The sequence below is a fragment of the Ornithorhynchus anatinus genome, chromosome 10 (assembly GCF_004115215.2).
Source record: "Ornithorhynchus anatinus isolate Pmale09 chromosome 10, mOrnAna1.pri.v4, whole genome shotgun sequence".
Taxonomy (NCBI): domain Eukaryota; kingdom Metazoa; phylum Chordata; class Mammalia; order Monotremata; family Ornithorhynchidae; genus Ornithorhynchus; species Ornithorhynchus anatinus.
Genome location: NC_041737.1, coordinates 24,658,857 through 24,676,122, shown reverse-complemented (window position 1 = coordinate 24,676,122; position 17,266 = coordinate 24,658,857).

Below are 17,266 nucleotides of genomic sequence, written 5' to 3'. Positions count from 1 at the left end.
TACAGGAAGCTACTGTCATAGTAACTTGTTCTGATAGTGATACTCATTTTTCAACTTCAGAATTTGTTTTAATTTAGGTTGAACAGCCTTGTCTTCATGAAGTACCTTGAAGCAGGCTAACTGCTTCTGAACATCTCTGCACACCATTAAAATTCCTTTATCAGCTTCCAATTCTTCAATCAATTTTATAAATCAATCAATTTAAAAAATGTATGTAAGACTTCTTAATCTTAAATAGACTGATAGCTGAGAGACTAACTACTTATTCTGTTCAACATTTTTTTCAGTAATGTGTTGGATTGTGGAGGTTTGATGAGGTCCTTCTTGGACTATTCCTATGAATGAGATGCAATTAACTGAATTGACATCTGCAGCATCCATTTCTAAATGAAGCTACAAAATATCTTTGGTTATATGCTCAGGGGTCTCTCCTCTGCCTTAAAAAATTGGCACAAACAGCGGGCAGAGTTTCCTCCAATATTCATTCATTAATGATTGTTTAATATCGGTCCAGAGGGAGAGATTTACTTAGAGTGCTCAGCAGAAATGTCTGAGCAGTTGGACTTTTGCACTGGGTAAGGTAATATATGTTGTATCCAAAGGGTGACTCTAATGGCTATTTCTCTAGATGATATGTACAATATGATTGTCATAATGTTAACTCTGTATGTTGTAATCTCTGAGGATAGGGACTGGAGGACCTAGTAGATTTTCATTAAGTACTACTGATGAGGATATGACAAAAGAGACAAATTAAATAAAACCTACCATCTCTTCCAAAATCTAGAGGCAGGGAGACTATAAGGCCACAGTCTTCACCATAGCTCCACAATCTTCAGACAAAAACAAAGGGACACAATTTGAAGCCCAGAACATCCCAGCTGTGTGCTCTCAACCAGAAAGCAATCAACTATGTTCAAGTTACAAAAGAAGTTCCCAACTCAAAATCTCCCAATTATTTCTTTGCATAAAATGAAAGCCTTACTGTCACAATAATGAGTAGCTATAGGAATTGTATGGAGCATGGGCCTGGGAGTCAAGAGGATCTTGGTTCTCATTTCAGCTCCACTGCTTGTCTTCTGTGTGACCTTGGGCAAATCACTTAACTCCTCTGTCCCTCAGTTGCTTCATCTGTAAAATGGGGATTCAGACTCTGAGCCCTATATAGACCAGGGACTGTGTCCAACCTGATTAGCTTTTTTGCACCCCCAGTTCTTAGTAAAGTACTCATAGTAAGTGCTTAATGAATACCAAAATTATTATTATTACCTCATGGAGTTGCACAGAGAAAAACAATTGTCATTTAAAAAAAATCAGAATTTACAAATGGAAATAGTTACATTATTGTTATTAATAATAATTATAACACTTGCTAAGTGCTTACTATATATCAAGCACTGTTCTTAGCACTAGGGTGATTATGAGATAATCTGTTTGGACACAGTCCCTGTCTCACATGGAACTTTCAGTCTAAATACGAGGGATCGAACCCCCATTTTACAGATGAAGAAACCAAGTTACAGATATGTTATATAGACTTGGCCAAGGTCACCCAGCAGACCAGTGGGGAAGCAGGATAATAACCCCGGTTCTCTAACTCCCAGGGTAATGCTCTTTCCACTAGACCATGTTGTTTACAATAACAATATTTTGTAAGTTTTTTTTTTTTAATGGGAGTCAGGGAATATGTTACTAACATCACAAAATTAGCTTGGAATCAAAAATCTGTTTATAGTGACAGTATTTTTGTTTCCAATATTTGATCATTTGGGCATGCTCTCTGTTGATTTTAGTCCATGTGAATGATGCTGCCCAGAGGTACTGCCTGTATCTTTTACTTTATCTGCTAGTTTTTTCATTTAGATAACTTCCCTATTGTTCTCTGCAACAACCTAAGTCAAATTGGAAACAGGAGAAGCCCTAGAGGCTAGCAGGTTAGTGAATAGCAAAATAACCTCTTTTCCTTCCTAAGGACAAACAGTTCCATACTGCTCCTCCCTTGATTAACCCGTCTCCATTTGAAGTCAGAAAATGAAATTTCCTTTCTGTTTTCCTTCCTTCTAACCTCAATCCCCATTTAACTTCTAGCCTGAATCTCACTGCCCAGAACAGTAGTGTAAAGCTGACCAAAAAGCCTCAGGAAAGAAAATTGCCAGGCATACTCATCCGGGATATAAGTAGTAAGGAAGATAAAGAAATGAAGTTAAAGGTGGAAAAAAAAATCAAAATTTACATATATGAGCTATTCACAAACATTTGCTTGATGCAATGCAGTTTCAGTCTCCAGCTATCAAATTCTGCTGCTCTAAACTTACACCTGGCAAAGCACTGGGAGACACACAATGCAGGGATACTGATTCAGAGATAGTTTGTAGCCACAGTAGGCTTACATATTTGGGAGTGTTGATGTGTTTGGAGTGAAGTCAGAATGTATACGTGCAGGAAAGAATAACTGAATAATCAATAAAAACAGCAGCACAAAATATATGCTCCTCAGAGTTGCAGTTTTATTACAAACTTTCCAGTAACTCAAGATTCGGGAGATTTGGAGATTGAGGCAGTAGCAGGCTAGAGAGATTCCCCAAGATTAGGGAAACTCTGGGATGTGTGGTGGAAACTTCTGCTCATACTTCATCCCTACTTGGCACTGAGGTAATGTTAACAGGGATCATACCCTGTAAATGGGACAACACTTTCAGAATGATATTCCTCTGATTTCTCTCTTAGAACCTAGCATCTACCTGAGTAACAGAGAGAATTTCAAGTTATTCTCCACTCTGGGGAACCTTTTGACAAGGGTCAAAGTCAAAGTGAACTAGGAGAATGCCTCCTGAGTATGCTAGCAGCTCTTGGGCTGCTTTGACAATCATCCATTAGGCAGATTCCTAAACCAAAGAGAAAACATAAAGATGAAGAAAATCTCAAGTCAAAAATATGGAGGGTAGTCCTAGGATTTATGTCAACTGACTCCTGAGAATTGTTTTAAATAAAAATGTTGAATTCTGAATCATTTGTGTCTTGGCAATAATATTGTAACTGGGGGAGTAGTTTAAACGTATGATTATATTAACTGAGCAGGTTCCACAAATGGGTAAATAATAATTATTATTATTATGGTATTTAAGTGCTTACTATATGCCAGGCACTGTACTAAGTGCTGGGGTAGATACAAGCAAATTGGGTTGAACAAAGTCCCTGTCCCATGTCAGGCTCACAGTCCCAATCCCCATTTTACAGATGAGGTAATTGAGAACCATAGAAGTGAAGTGACTTGCCCAAGGTCACACAGCAGACAAGTGCCAGAGCTGGGATTAGAATCCAAGACCTTCTGACTCCCAGGCATGTGCTCTATCTACTACATAGTACTGCTTCAGTAATAGTTGTGGTATTTGTTAAGCACTTACTATATGTGCCAGATACTGTACTAAGTGCTGGGATGGATACAAGCCAATTGGTTGGACACAGTCCTTTGTCCCATGTGGGGCTCACAATCTCAATCCCCATTTTACAGACGAGGTAATTGAAGCACAGAGAAGTGACTTCATACAGCAGACAAGTGATAGAGCCAGGGTTAGAACACATGACCTTCTGACTCCCAGGCCTGTTGTCTACTACACCATGCTGCTTAAGAGTTGAAATAGAAATGTAGATCCTTCTTTGATGACTTGCCTGGGGGAGAATTAAGCAGAGGTGAAAGGGAAAGGCCAGAAAGAGGGGTAATAGTTCATATCACTGTTAATAAGCAGGGATATACCTATTTTACCAAACAAAATGGGCATATATTGTTTACCAAGCTCTAAATCCTGGAGTAGGTAAAATATAATCAGATCAGATGCAGTTTCTGTCCCTCTGCCTTGGGTTCAGCACAGCATCTTATTACCATTTTACAGATGATGGGACTGAGGCACAGAGATGTCAAATGAGTTGCCCGAGGTGACACGGCAGGCAAGTGGCAGAACTGGGACTAGAAATTGGTCTTCTGACTCTTAGACCTATTGTATTGCCAAATGTGTGTCAAAGGCAGAAGGCACAACCAACCGGTGCCAGTGGCATTCTAAAGTCAAAACTGATAAATTTTAAGAACAGGATGTAAATTTAAAAACATTACTAATGTAATTAAAGGCTTAACTTTAAACATGATTCTCAAGTATTCCATGCAGAACTGAAATAAAGACATAAATAGTAAATTTCCCCAAAGCTAAAGGTTTCCCATGTAGAATACTGTTAAATTAAGAAATGACAATTCTGTTAGTTTTCCACTTTCAACACAGTGGAAATCAAATCCCCCATCCATATATCATGTATTACTAGTATTTTAACACATGGAAATCTATTTGCTGATAAAATTCCCAGGGTAAGTATGACAATGATCCATGATACTGACAAGGTGTTGAAATGAATTGTCAAAAGAATACATTTTATGCATATAAGAAAACACAGAATAAAGACTTTTAATATATACTTGTATTTAAAGATGATAGAAGTGCTGAAAAAACATATCTAAAGTTAATCTTCTTTTCACAGGAAAATAGAATCATATCCAAGTTTAACAAGTATGTTCCTATTCTGATATTACCTCGGATTCATTTAAATTCTTCCCAAGATTTTCAACATCCATTTTTCTTATTTTCTTTCAATGGAGACTTCCCAGCATGACTTCTGTAATCTCCCCGATCATATCAACATCTGCAGGAAAGACTTGGCGAGAGCAAGTGTGGCTAGTTACCACCCATTAAATTTCTTCTTCCCCTGCATGTTGACCACACTTTCCCTTTTTCACTGGCCTAGATCCATTCAATGTCATCACCAGGTACCAAGGTGAGCCAGCCCCTCCCGTGAGTCACTAACAAGGACATATGCATGGACATCCCACTTTGTTAATGAGCCACGTGGCTGGTAGCCAGAAACTGTTTGACCCTAGTGCCATGTGAGACCTTGACACAATGTTTTTATGAAGGGTGAGAGAATCAAGATAAAACATATGGTCTGGAGAGAACAGAGTATGCACAATCATGGACATGGAAGATAGAAAGAGGGTGATTAACTCAATGAGAGCTACAAATAATGGACCTAATTATCTTTTCATGTAAAAATACATGCTCCTTGAATGTTGAGAGGAGAATTTCCTTCTCCAAGGTCCTGGATTTTCATACCCGCCTCCCCTCCACCTCCCACGGGTTTATTTTCGGGCAAGTGGAAGAATCAGCTATCTTGGAGTGATAGGGCAGCCACACTCTTGGTTTAGCAGGAATTCCCTAAGCAAATGGGAATAGATAACCAGAGAACACATCCTAGAGCAAACAGGACTAGACAGCCTCCCTCTTCCCATTATCTCCTCTCCTCACTACACCAGTGAGTCCTTGGTTGTACTGATGACAACAAACCCAACTGAGCCTTGTCCAGCTCATATAATTCATAGGCACTTGGATGAGCACCTGTACATGGCGGTGAGACATAAAATGGTGCTTGCTAGGACAGAACATATTTATGGGAGCTTTCTTTATCTCCAAGAGAGCAGGGTAATTGTGTCCAATATCTGTGGTCTTGAATATTTTATATGGGAAAGTGTTACATGGAATCACCAGTGCCTTATGGGTCTTTTCTGGTAATTCATACTGTTAAAAAATAAATGCTATGTGCAGTAAAGTGGTAGATGAAAAATGATATAAACTTCTCTGTGCTTGAGATCAAAGTTTCATTGGCCTAAAAATAAACTACTGGGTACATGCATATAATGAAATTTCTGAATAGAGATGATAAAGAGAGATTTGATAGATTTTTATGTGCTTATGAATTATTGAACATAACGTGTAGCTTAGCAATGTTTTCCATATCATTGAAATACCTTTGCCCTTTAAAATGAGCCATTCACACTTCCTTTAAAGAAGGGGAGAATTAAGAACACAGTTTTCTTCATTTGCTCATCTTCAGTTGAGGTGATAAATTTTGAAACACCCAAATCACAAACCGTACCTAGACTCTGAAAATCATATTGGGACACATCTCTTGCATGACCTCAAGTCATAAAGATTTTGCAATTCAAATTTTATTATAGATACTAATGCCCTGGGAAAACTATTTCAGCTCACTCTTTCATAGCTGTAAACCAAACAGAATTAAAAACTTATTTGGCAAAAAAAAATAAGGAAATAAACTGACAGTGTACAGTTAGGGAACCTTTTTTTCACCCCCAATGCAATCAATCCTCTCATTACTTGGAAAAGGTAGCTTTTTAGATGATCTTAGAAGGTTGGGAGAGTCAGTTTTTAATATGTCAGTTTAATATGTTTAATATGTCAGTTTTTAATGTAAAGGGCATTTAATGAAGGAGAAAATGTACATATGATTAACTTGAGTGAAAACTGAAAGCTCTAGCTCCTCTTAAGAAGAGAGTAAAAGAGGTAAGAAGGTAGGAAATCCCAAGAAACTAGAGAATACCTATAACACCATTTCTTTAAATTATCATCCAGTTTATCTCTTCAAGCTAGAATGGTTATGGGAAAATGGTAGGGAAGGTTTAGGAGGGTTTTGAGGTAAGTAAGAATAAATGTATACCCTTGGCACTATCCTCAGACTCAACTTCTACCTCAAATCTCTAGAACCCACCCCTTCCTCTTTATGAAACTAACATCATGCTGATCCAAGTACAGTACTCATTGATCAATCATATAATCATATCCCACTCTGACTACGTCAGCCTTCTTGGTGACGTTCCTGTCTCCTGTTTCTTCCCTTTCCAGACCACTGTTCTCTGGTGTCCTGATAATTAAAAAAAAAAAAGGTGACATTCATATATGCCCACTCTTCAAACACCTCCAATAATTGTCCATCCGTCTCCATTTAAAACAGAAACTTCTTACTACTGGCTTTAAGCAACTCAGAAGCCAGTCAGATTAAATTGCATGTCAAATCATATTCCACCTAAACCCAGCAGCTACATCAGTCTGACTCAGCCTACCATTAAGAACACTGATTGGTCTGTTTTATTAAGTGTGTTGACTAAGCATTTAGCGTTCCATTAGTAAGTCCTGTTTTTTTATCATGCACAAAGCAACTACAAAATGCAGTTTATTCTAGTCTTTTCTATAGAACCAGTCTTTAGGATTCTGAAATACTGAGGTAAAAAATGTCTGTACAAGGAAAATAATGTTGGAATAGTTAGCCAGCAATAGTTTGGAAATATGTGTCACTATCCAAATGTTCTAAGACATTCATACTTTTGTCTTTTCCCTCTATTGAAATGATTTCTCACCCGTGATTATTTGATACTAACGATTGCGTGAATAAATGTACTTGCTTTCATCACTGTTGACAAGGCTAGTTGTCCTAAGAGTTTATTGATTAATGTGTTGGGAGATAATTGAAAAGTTGATGGGGCATAAAATAAAGGCCTAGAACAATGCCATGGTTTGGAAGTAAAAGGAAAATGCCTACAGTATGTGGAAGAAGCAAAAAGGATTGCAAACAACGTTGAAGATAGAACATTACAAGATAGAGCAAGAAATTGGAGTCAAGTAACCTCATGGAAAGAGAAGCAATTAATTCATACTGGAACATGATGGGGTGCTTAGTACAGTGCTTTGCACAAAGTAAGCACTCAGTAAATATAATTGAATGACTTGTAAATCCAGATTGACTGGTTCAGGATTAAAGACAATTATGATGACTCTGGATTGTGTCTCATATATGTGAGGAATTGCTTAATGTTCATTTTCATGGACTGCATTCTGTGTGCGGTTTAAGTACCTGTATGAGAATGTAGTATGGGAAAGTGATAGATAAGGTTTAGTGTAGAATGTGTAGGGGGCTAAAATTATAGAGTATCTGTATTTTCAGATACCAAATTGCAATAAATCCCAGTGGGGTTTTGACTGACGATCAGTCTGAAGTTTCTATCTTTCTTTCTTAGATGAATTGCTCAATAAAACTATTATGATAGTTCAACACTGGGAACCTGATAGTTTTTTGTTGCTGTTTACACAACATGCTAATGCAATGCATGGGCTACTAAATGTATAAGATAAAAAAGTGTTGCTAGGATACTTCTACCACGTAAAAAGTTATTCACAAAATCCAAACTAAATGCCTATTTTATTGCGATAATCAGACAATCAAGTGGCCTAACATTACAGACTTCTCTGTATTTTCCTCTATGATATGTCTAATCATCTAAAATTTCTTTAAAAATGCAAGCTCTTTGTAACATTCAAAATGCATATTATTTTATGTGTTGCGGAAAGGACTGGAAAAAGAACATTCAATTCTGACATGTATTTACTAAGTATTTATACTATGTGCAGAGCACTATATAGAATTTGTTCAGGACAGCCAAACATATTTAGTGTACCTAGTTTTTCTATACTATTAATAATAGTATTTGTGAATCATTTACTATGTACCAAACTCTGTCTAAGTGCTGGGGTAGAAACAGGATAATCAGGTCCTACATGAGGCTCACAGTCTAACTAGGAGGGAGAACAGGTATTGAATCCTCATTTCGCAGATGAGGGCACAGATAATTTAAATGACTTGTCCAAAGTCACAAAGCAAGGATGCATAGACTTGCTGAAATATATCTGCCTCTAATCAATTGTCCTTACCACATTGGCCTTTAAGACACCCATGCTCTTATGATCCATCTTGGTATTTCTTTTTTCAACCACCCAGAAGCTGGCAATTGAAGGGGAGGTTCTCCCTAAACCCACCACTTATTTGGAGAATCATAGAATTTAGACACTGGTCATCATGGGGGAAATGAACAATTTGGACAAAATATTTATGACAGAGATATAGGCAAAATAACTATACTAAAGCAGAACATTTGTGGCCTAGAAGAAACTTATAAACTTTAGTCTCAGAAATCTGTATATCATTCCATTATCCTTCTAATGGAATTATCCACTGATGTATAGCAGAATCATTTCTGACTCAGCTTTTGTTTAAAAATAAATAATTGTGATACTCCTTAAATGTTTATTATGTGTCAAGCACTTTACTAAGTGCTAAGGTAGATAATCAGGCCGATACAAGTTATGAGTCCCTCCTTTCCCTCCCTGCTTAGTACAGTTCATGGTACGTAGTAAGTGCTTAACATATACCATTATTATCTGATTAAAAACAAAGATTTTGAATATGATTGCAGAGGTTAATGGAAGAAAAATTTTAAATGCTTTGCCTCTAATTGATGTGAACATAGAAACCATGGACTGTTTCGTTCTTGAATTAATATAGAGATGATTTCAGGCTCCTAAATTCTTGGAAAAGATGTGAAATTCCTGCTGTTATTCAAGGCCAAATCTACCAGATTACATAAACTCTGAGAACAGAAAGGTCTGGACTGCTGATTTTTCCCTCCCAAATAGGGGGCTTCCAATAGGAAATGAACAGCTGACCTAAGCAGGGCCTGGAAAAGTGACATCTGTGACTGAGAAACAGCCACAGAAAATGGAGTGACTTTCAAACTTTGAGAGTTACCACTGGGTATAATCCACCTGGTTGAGTATATGCTATTTAGCAAATCAAAAGTCTACACAACTCCTTAACTTTTTAAGAAAACACATTTTCATTTCAGTGATCTTTGTAAATTATAATGAAATCCATGAAATGCTGATTTCGTGATAGTTTTGTGGACCTACATTTGGTCTTGGTAAAGTAGATTATCAGTTGCTACATTAGAGATAGAGATTATATGAAGAGACAAAATTTCTTTCTCGTTCACATGGCACATATCAACACTATCCCCTATTCTTAAGCATTTCATCTTAGAATGTTAGTGAGAGCACTCACAAACAGTAATCTACGGGTCACTTTATTAATTTTATATTCTCAAGGGCAAGCTCCTTAGAATTCTTGAATTCAAAACCATTTTACTAATGGATAGAAAACTGTTCCATTTTATGCATGCATCCAGTCTCAAGTGGCTCTGAATTCATTTAAACATTTACAAAATGCTGAAGTTCATGTGTAATTTTTCTGGGAACTTCATAGCTAGTGTCTCAAAAATGTATGAAAATCTGTAATTGGATACTGAAAAGTATGGAATTATGGTCAGAACATTAAATTTTTCAAAGTTTGTCTTTTTGGTTTCCTTTTTAAGTTACCTTTCTTCATACTTGCTGTGTTCTGGAGGAGCCATTATGCAGGAAAGAGATAGAGGGTGCTTTTTTCTCTCCCTCTGGGGTGGATAAAGATGGGTTAGAGCAGAACTGGTGCAAGATGCCAGTAAGACAGTACAATAGTCAGGTAGTCAGGTAGACAGTGCAATAGTCTAGGGACCTAGAAGTCATGGTGGGAAGGCAGTAGCTGCCCTGGATGCCCATGGTCATCTAGTAGATAGAGAGGGTATAAATTATAAGAGGTAGAGAATCTTCTGTCCTATCCTGCATCTTCTGTCCTATCCTGCTGTGATCTATAGCCATTCTGTTTTCCCCTTTCTTTGCCCTGCAAGTCAGAGGATATGACTTGTGTGTTATTGTGACCTTGGATAAGTCACTTAACTTCTCTGTGCCTCAATTTCCTCATCTGTAAAATGCAGATGAAATACTAATTTTCTCTCTTAGTTAGATTCCAAGCCCCATGTGGCTCAGGGACTGTTTTCAACTTAATTATCTTTCTCCAGTTCTTAATGTAGCATTTGGCAAATATTAAGTTCTTTACAAGTACCAGGATTATTATAATTATTATTCTGATTCTCTTTTTCCTTTCCCTCTATGTGTCACGATCTTCATGACCGATTGACAGACACTGCATACTAATCTGACTAGTCTTCTGCAGTTGTCTCCTTATTTTCCACTGCTAGAGCACATTATTTAAGGTTTTAGGGATTTGGTTAATTGAATCTTAGACCATTTCTCCTACCTACTTTTTCTGTAGAATTACCCAACATAGAACAGTCATTTATATATCCTACTGTCATCCATTTTCCTTACATATTGCTAAACACAGTTATCAGTTTTTAGGGGTGCCACTATTAGGGTTAAAATATTTTTGGTGATACACTCAGATGTTGAAAGAACTTGCTGTAGAATCAGAATTGAAACTAGGCTCCTGGTCCTAGCTCTCTTGTTACATTCTTAAGTATTCCTTCATTCATTCAATAGTATTTATTGAGCGCTTACTATGTGCAGAGTACTGTACTAAGCGCTTGGAATGTACAATTCAGCAACAAATAGAGACAATCCCTGCCCATTGACGGGCTTACAGTCTGATCGAGGGAGACAGACGGACAAAAACAAGACAACTTAATCATGATAAATAGAATCAAGGAGAAGTACACCTCATTAATAAAGTAAATAGGGAATTAAAAATATATATAAATGAGCACAGTGCTGAGGGGATGGTAAGGGAGAGGAGGAGGAGCAGAGAGAAAGCAGGGAAAGGGGGCTTAGCTGAGGCGAGGTGAAGGGGGAAGGGGGAGGGAGCGGAGGGTGGAGGGGGAGCAGAGAGGGAGCAGAGGGAGCAGAGGGAAAAGGGGAAACTCAGTCTGGGAAGGCCTCTTGGAGGAGGTGAGCTCTCAGTAGGGCTTTGAAGAGGGAAAGAGAGTATATAGCATACGTTGAGCAACATTGGACGTAGTACACAGCCCTGCTTTACTCAGTGTTGTGGAAGAGATGGGTTAAAAGAACCTTCAATTCTGACGTATCACATCATCCATTATTAATATTTATTGAGTACTTACTGTTTGCAGATTACTGTATAGAAATTTTTCAGGACAGACGAACATATTTGGTATACCTAGTTTTTCTGTTCTAATAGTATTAATAGTATTTGTTAAATACTTACTATTTTCCAAGCTCTGTACTATGTGCTGGGATAGATAGAGAATAATCAGGTCCCACATGGAGCTCACAGTTTAAGTAGGAAAGAGAACAGATATTGAATCCTCATTTTGCAGATGAGGGCACAGAAATATTAAATGACTTATCCAAGGTCACACAGTGGACAAGTGGTGGATCAGGATTAGAACCCAGGTCCTCTGACTCCCAGACCTGTGCTCTATGCCACAAGGTCTTAAGGCTTTCTTGGAATGCATTTTGCAGCATTAAGGTACACTAAAATTGTAGTTCTCATTATTTTCTAATATGCCTTCTGACACCATCCTGTACTGTATCAAGGCTGAGACCCATAGGAACATTCTGTAAGTCTGTTATTGCATTCTAGACAAAATGGCAGTGAAAATGCATGCATAATTTTCAAAGCCCAAGTCTACTGATAGTGTTAAATGATTTCGTAACATCTACAGAATCCATATAAAGGAGTTGACGTTGTTCCCTATATTTCCCTTGTATCCATCTTGTCTACTGGTTCCCGCTGTATTATGAAACCAAAATACAAGACTGAGTAGGATGGATAATGATGTTATTTAGTATTTAGTCCAAGAGGACTTTAGTAAGAATCTTATGAGCAATATGAGAGCAGTAAGATCCAATTATAATTTCTGCCATCAGTTCTGTCTCATCTTTTCTTTTTGAGGACAGTCACCTTGTGCTATAATCAAGTTGACATTTTGGGAAAAGGTGCAAGCCATTAATGATAGTGAAAAGGCCATGGAAAAGTTCATGGTCTCAGTAGGTATCTTCAAGGACACATAAAAGTGCTCATATGTTGATATGAAATAGGAAAATGAAAACTGGAAACCAATTTCAAAGTGGTAATAGTAGTAGATATGTGACCTTATGTACTAAGCATTGGGGAGATATGAGATGATCTCACTATGGGGCGTGCAATCTAAGTAAGAGGGAGAACAGATGTTGAATTCCCATTTTAAGGATGAGGTAACTGATGCACAGAAAATATAACAGAGTTGGTAGACAGGTTCCCTACCCATCAGGAGTTCACACTGTAGAGAGAGAAGGCAGATGTAAACGTATTTACAGAGTAAACAAAGTAATTGAATAAATGGATGGCTGATGGGTTGCTGGGAATTAAATGAAGTTATATTTGAGATGGTGGACATTCACAAGGGCTTTATATATGGACAGGATATGTGGAATGATGAATTTCCAAGCCAGGGAACAGGGTGACTGAAAGGATAAAGGTGGAGAAGTCAAGAGGAAGGTTCAGTTAGAAAGTTATTTCTGGAGGAATGAGGGAAATCATTGGGGACTAGCAAGAGGAGGAGCAGCATGGCCTAGTGGATAGAACACAGTCTTGGGAGTCAGGGAATCTTCCTTTTGTGAGTTAATTAATGAATCAAGTACTGTTAGCACTGCTAAAACAGAATTACCTTGCATTACTTTTTTCCAACCTGTCTTTTAGTTTCTGTACAGATGCAGACAATAAGTTCTAATTCTTCATCACCTCATCTGCAGTGCATTCTCTAACTCTTTATGAACAAATCTATATGCAAGGACCAACATGGCCCAGTGGAAAGAACACTATGTGACCTTGGGCAAATCACTTACCTGCAAAATGGGAATTTAATATCTATTCTCCCTCTTATTTAGACTGGGATCTGATTAGTACAATGTTTCATCCATAAGAAGACCTTAAAAAAAATACTATAAGAAAAGCACTGTGGCTTAGTGGATAGAATATGTATATGGGAGTCTAAAAGAAAGTCAGAGTCCTGCCACTGCCACTTGTCTGCTGCATGACCTTGGGCAAACCACTTCAGTTTTTTGTGCCTCAGTTATCTCATCTATAAATGGGATTTAGACTGTGAGCTCCCTATGGGACATGGACTCTGTCCAAACAGATAAGCTTGGACCTACCCCACTGCTGAGTACAGTGCCTGGAACATAGTAAGTGCTTAACAAGCACCACAAAAAGTTATCTAACAACACAATGCAATTTTAAAAGCCCTGAGTCAGTTTGACCTATTGTAAATGACTTTCTCAACATCACTCATCAACTTACTAAAAATAGAGTTTACATTTTAAGTTCAGCCTGTTAGTATTGTTTCCATTTTCTTTTACATTTTAAGTTCAGCCTGTTAGTATTGTTTCCATTTTCTAAATTTAGTTGAATTCCTCATTTTAAAAATGAATACTATATGTCCTGAAAGCATGTCATTTGTCCTTAGGGTAAGGAATAGAAATCTCAGGGTCTTCTCTTCCTCACTTCCTCTAAGTTGTCTCCATCTTTCTTTCAGGCTCTGTTGTTTACTCAGAGGAGGAAAGACAAGAAAAACAAAAACAAAAAACCAATAGCAGATGGAGTGCACCTGTTGGAACTGAGATAATAAAATTCACTGACCACCAGACTCAGAGCCATCCTCAGTACCTGAGAGCCATCTTTGCCTCTGTTATAAACTTTACACATTACCCAAGAACCAGTGAAAGGTGGTTAGTGGAAGGAGTGGAAACATTTCTTCTCTGGGATCCTCTAACTTTCTTCAAATTTGGCAACAGATAGAGACAATCCCTTTAACAGCCACTATTCCAGTTCCAAGGAGCTTGCTTTCATCTCAGGATTTTCAGAGCCAAGTGTGAAAGAAATCTATGGCCTGTTCTGGGGCCAGGTAAAGGCAAAATCAATGGGAGCAATCTCTGTCTCTCTCTTGTATCCTCTCTCCTTTCTACTCAACCCCAATTCAAATGGATCATTCCCCTTAAGATCATATACTCACTATGCCTCATTTTTGTTTTTTCTGACAAGGACCTCAAGCTTACAACCTCCTTCCGCCTGGAACTCCCTCCAACCTCACTTTGGGTAAATCAGTGCTCTGTCATCTTAAAAACCCTTGTGAATTTACACCTTCTCCAGGATATCTTTCCCTAATTAAGTTATTGACTCCTCACCCTGCATTAACTCCCACCTGCCACTTTAGAACATCTGAGGCACATAAGCACTTAGGTACTCACCTTCTATCTGTAATTTACTGTTTTACATCTTTCTATCTGCATTTTAATTTTCATCTCCCCTACTACGTTGCAAACTCCTCAAGATCAGGGATTGTGTCTACTAACCTATTGCACTATTCCCCAAATGTTTTTTATAGTGGTCTTCCCTCAGGAAGTACTCTATAAATGTTATTAATAAGGAAGGGAAGCGAAAAACAGCCCAGTAGGAAGGGTGAGTTCATTCATTGAGCACCTACTGCATGCAGATCACTATACTGGATGTAGTTTTCTATTAGCTTATCATGTTTCCTGGAAATTTGAGCTCCATGGGTAGCATCTGAATATCTGCTGTCACACTTGAGGAGGGTTTAGAAGCCTTTACAAAAATTGCATTTTCAAATCCTCCCCTATAGGGGCTACTTGTAAAAGCCCTCTGAAATATTAGTTTGAAATAATTAGTTTCTTCCTTTATTGTGGTTATCAGTCCTTGAATTGATGCCATCTTCTTCCTGATGAGTTTGCCAAGAAGAGATTCAGTACTCTCATACAACTCCCAGGGACTGAGGCTTTTGTGTTTGGAGAGATAGTTATGTGTTCATCTCCCTGACTGGAATGTAAGGTTCTTGAGGCCAGAGATGATGTCTTCTAATACTATTGCATTGACCTAATTATAATTAATAATTATAATATTTGTTTTATGCATTCTATGTGTCAAGCACTGTTCTAACTGCTGATATAGATTTAAGTTAATCAGGTAGGACACAGTCCCTGAACCAAATGAGACCAACAGTCTGAGTTTGTGGGAGAACTGTTGTAAAACTCCATTGTACAATTGATGAAACAGAGCAGTAAACTGACTTGCCGAAGGCCACCCATCAGGCAGGTCGCAGAAGGACGGATTAGAATCCAGGTCCTCTAATTCCCAGGTCCATGCTTTTCCCATTAGGCTACTCTGCTTCCTACATGCTTGGAGGCACACAAAAGTGCTCAGTTAAAAGCTCAATAAGTGATAACGATCATGATAAAGATGCAATTTTTAAATTTTATTTGTTAAACATTTACTATGTGCCAGACATTGTACAATTCAGTGGGCTAGATGCAAGAGAATCAGGTTGGACCCAATCCATGCCCCACATGGGACTCACAGTCTTAACCCCATTTTATGATGAAGGCAACTGAAGAACTAAGAAGTTAAGTGACTTGTTCGGGGTCATATAGCAGACAAGTGGCTGAGTCAGGATTAGAAACTAGGTCCTCTGACTTCAAGGCCTGTGCTTTTTCCACTAGGCTCTGCTGCTTCCTGTGACCATGTTTCTCCAGGTCTTGATTGTCACTCACCTTTCCACCTAATGAAACAAAAATGAGACAAATAGGTTAAAAAAATTTGAAACCCATGCAAATTCTCAAAGATATAAAGCTACTGATGTAAAACAACAGGCAAAATTAAATCCAAACAGAATCACCTAGCCCATCTCTGAAATGATCTCTAACTAAGGAGAACTACTATCTCACCAAAATAAGGGTTTCTCACTTACTCTCCTTGGCCTCTTCTGTCTATGTCTTGCATCTCATTTTTCAGCATACTTCTTGGTATCCTTTAACTAAGGGCTTGGGTTGACTCAAACTATGTATTTGTGGCATCGAAGCTCTTTTTATACATTTTTCCTGTTTTCTCCTAACTACTCCCACCACCTTTTTTTGTTTTCCAAAACCTCATATCAATGTTATTTGCAAATGATGGCATTTAATTGATCCTTCCTATATCAGAGCAAAATCTGCCAACTTGGTGCCCAGCAGTTCTTGGTTGTAAGAATCTAATATGAGCAAACTGTTGTACTGTGTTCTAGTCTGTGTATCCTTTTACAGCGTGGCTCAGTGGAAAGAGCACGGGCTTTGGAGTCAGGGCTCATGAGTTGAATCCCAGCTCTGCCACTTGTCGGCTGTGTGACTGTGGGCAAGTCACTTAACTTCTCTGTGCCTCAGTTCCCTCATCTGTAAAATGGGGATTAAGACTGTGAGCCCCACGTGGGACAACCTGATTCCCCTATGTCTACCCCAGCGCTTAGAACAGTGCTCGGCACATAGTAAGCACTTAACAAATACCAACATTATTATTATTATTATTATTATTATTATTATTATCTCCAGTGTTTAAATAATTACTAGAATTTCAAGAATTAACACCAATCAGGCCATGACTCCTGGGAAGTTTTAGGATTTTTCCCATTTGTTTCCCTTTGCTTATGCATTGCAAAACTGATCTGCATTTACTAATCATTCACACATTTTTTGAAGGACTCAAGAAGTTAGAATTCTGCATCTAAGGAATCCAAGGAACTTAAGATGATGGTTGTGAGATGAAATATGGCAATATCATTTTAGCCTCAAGGATTTGGAAGGTCTAGGAATAGAAAGGTAGAGAATAGGAAGTTGGGGGAGGGCTGAGTACCAGACATCCGGATGCCAGAGGTTTAAGGCAAAAG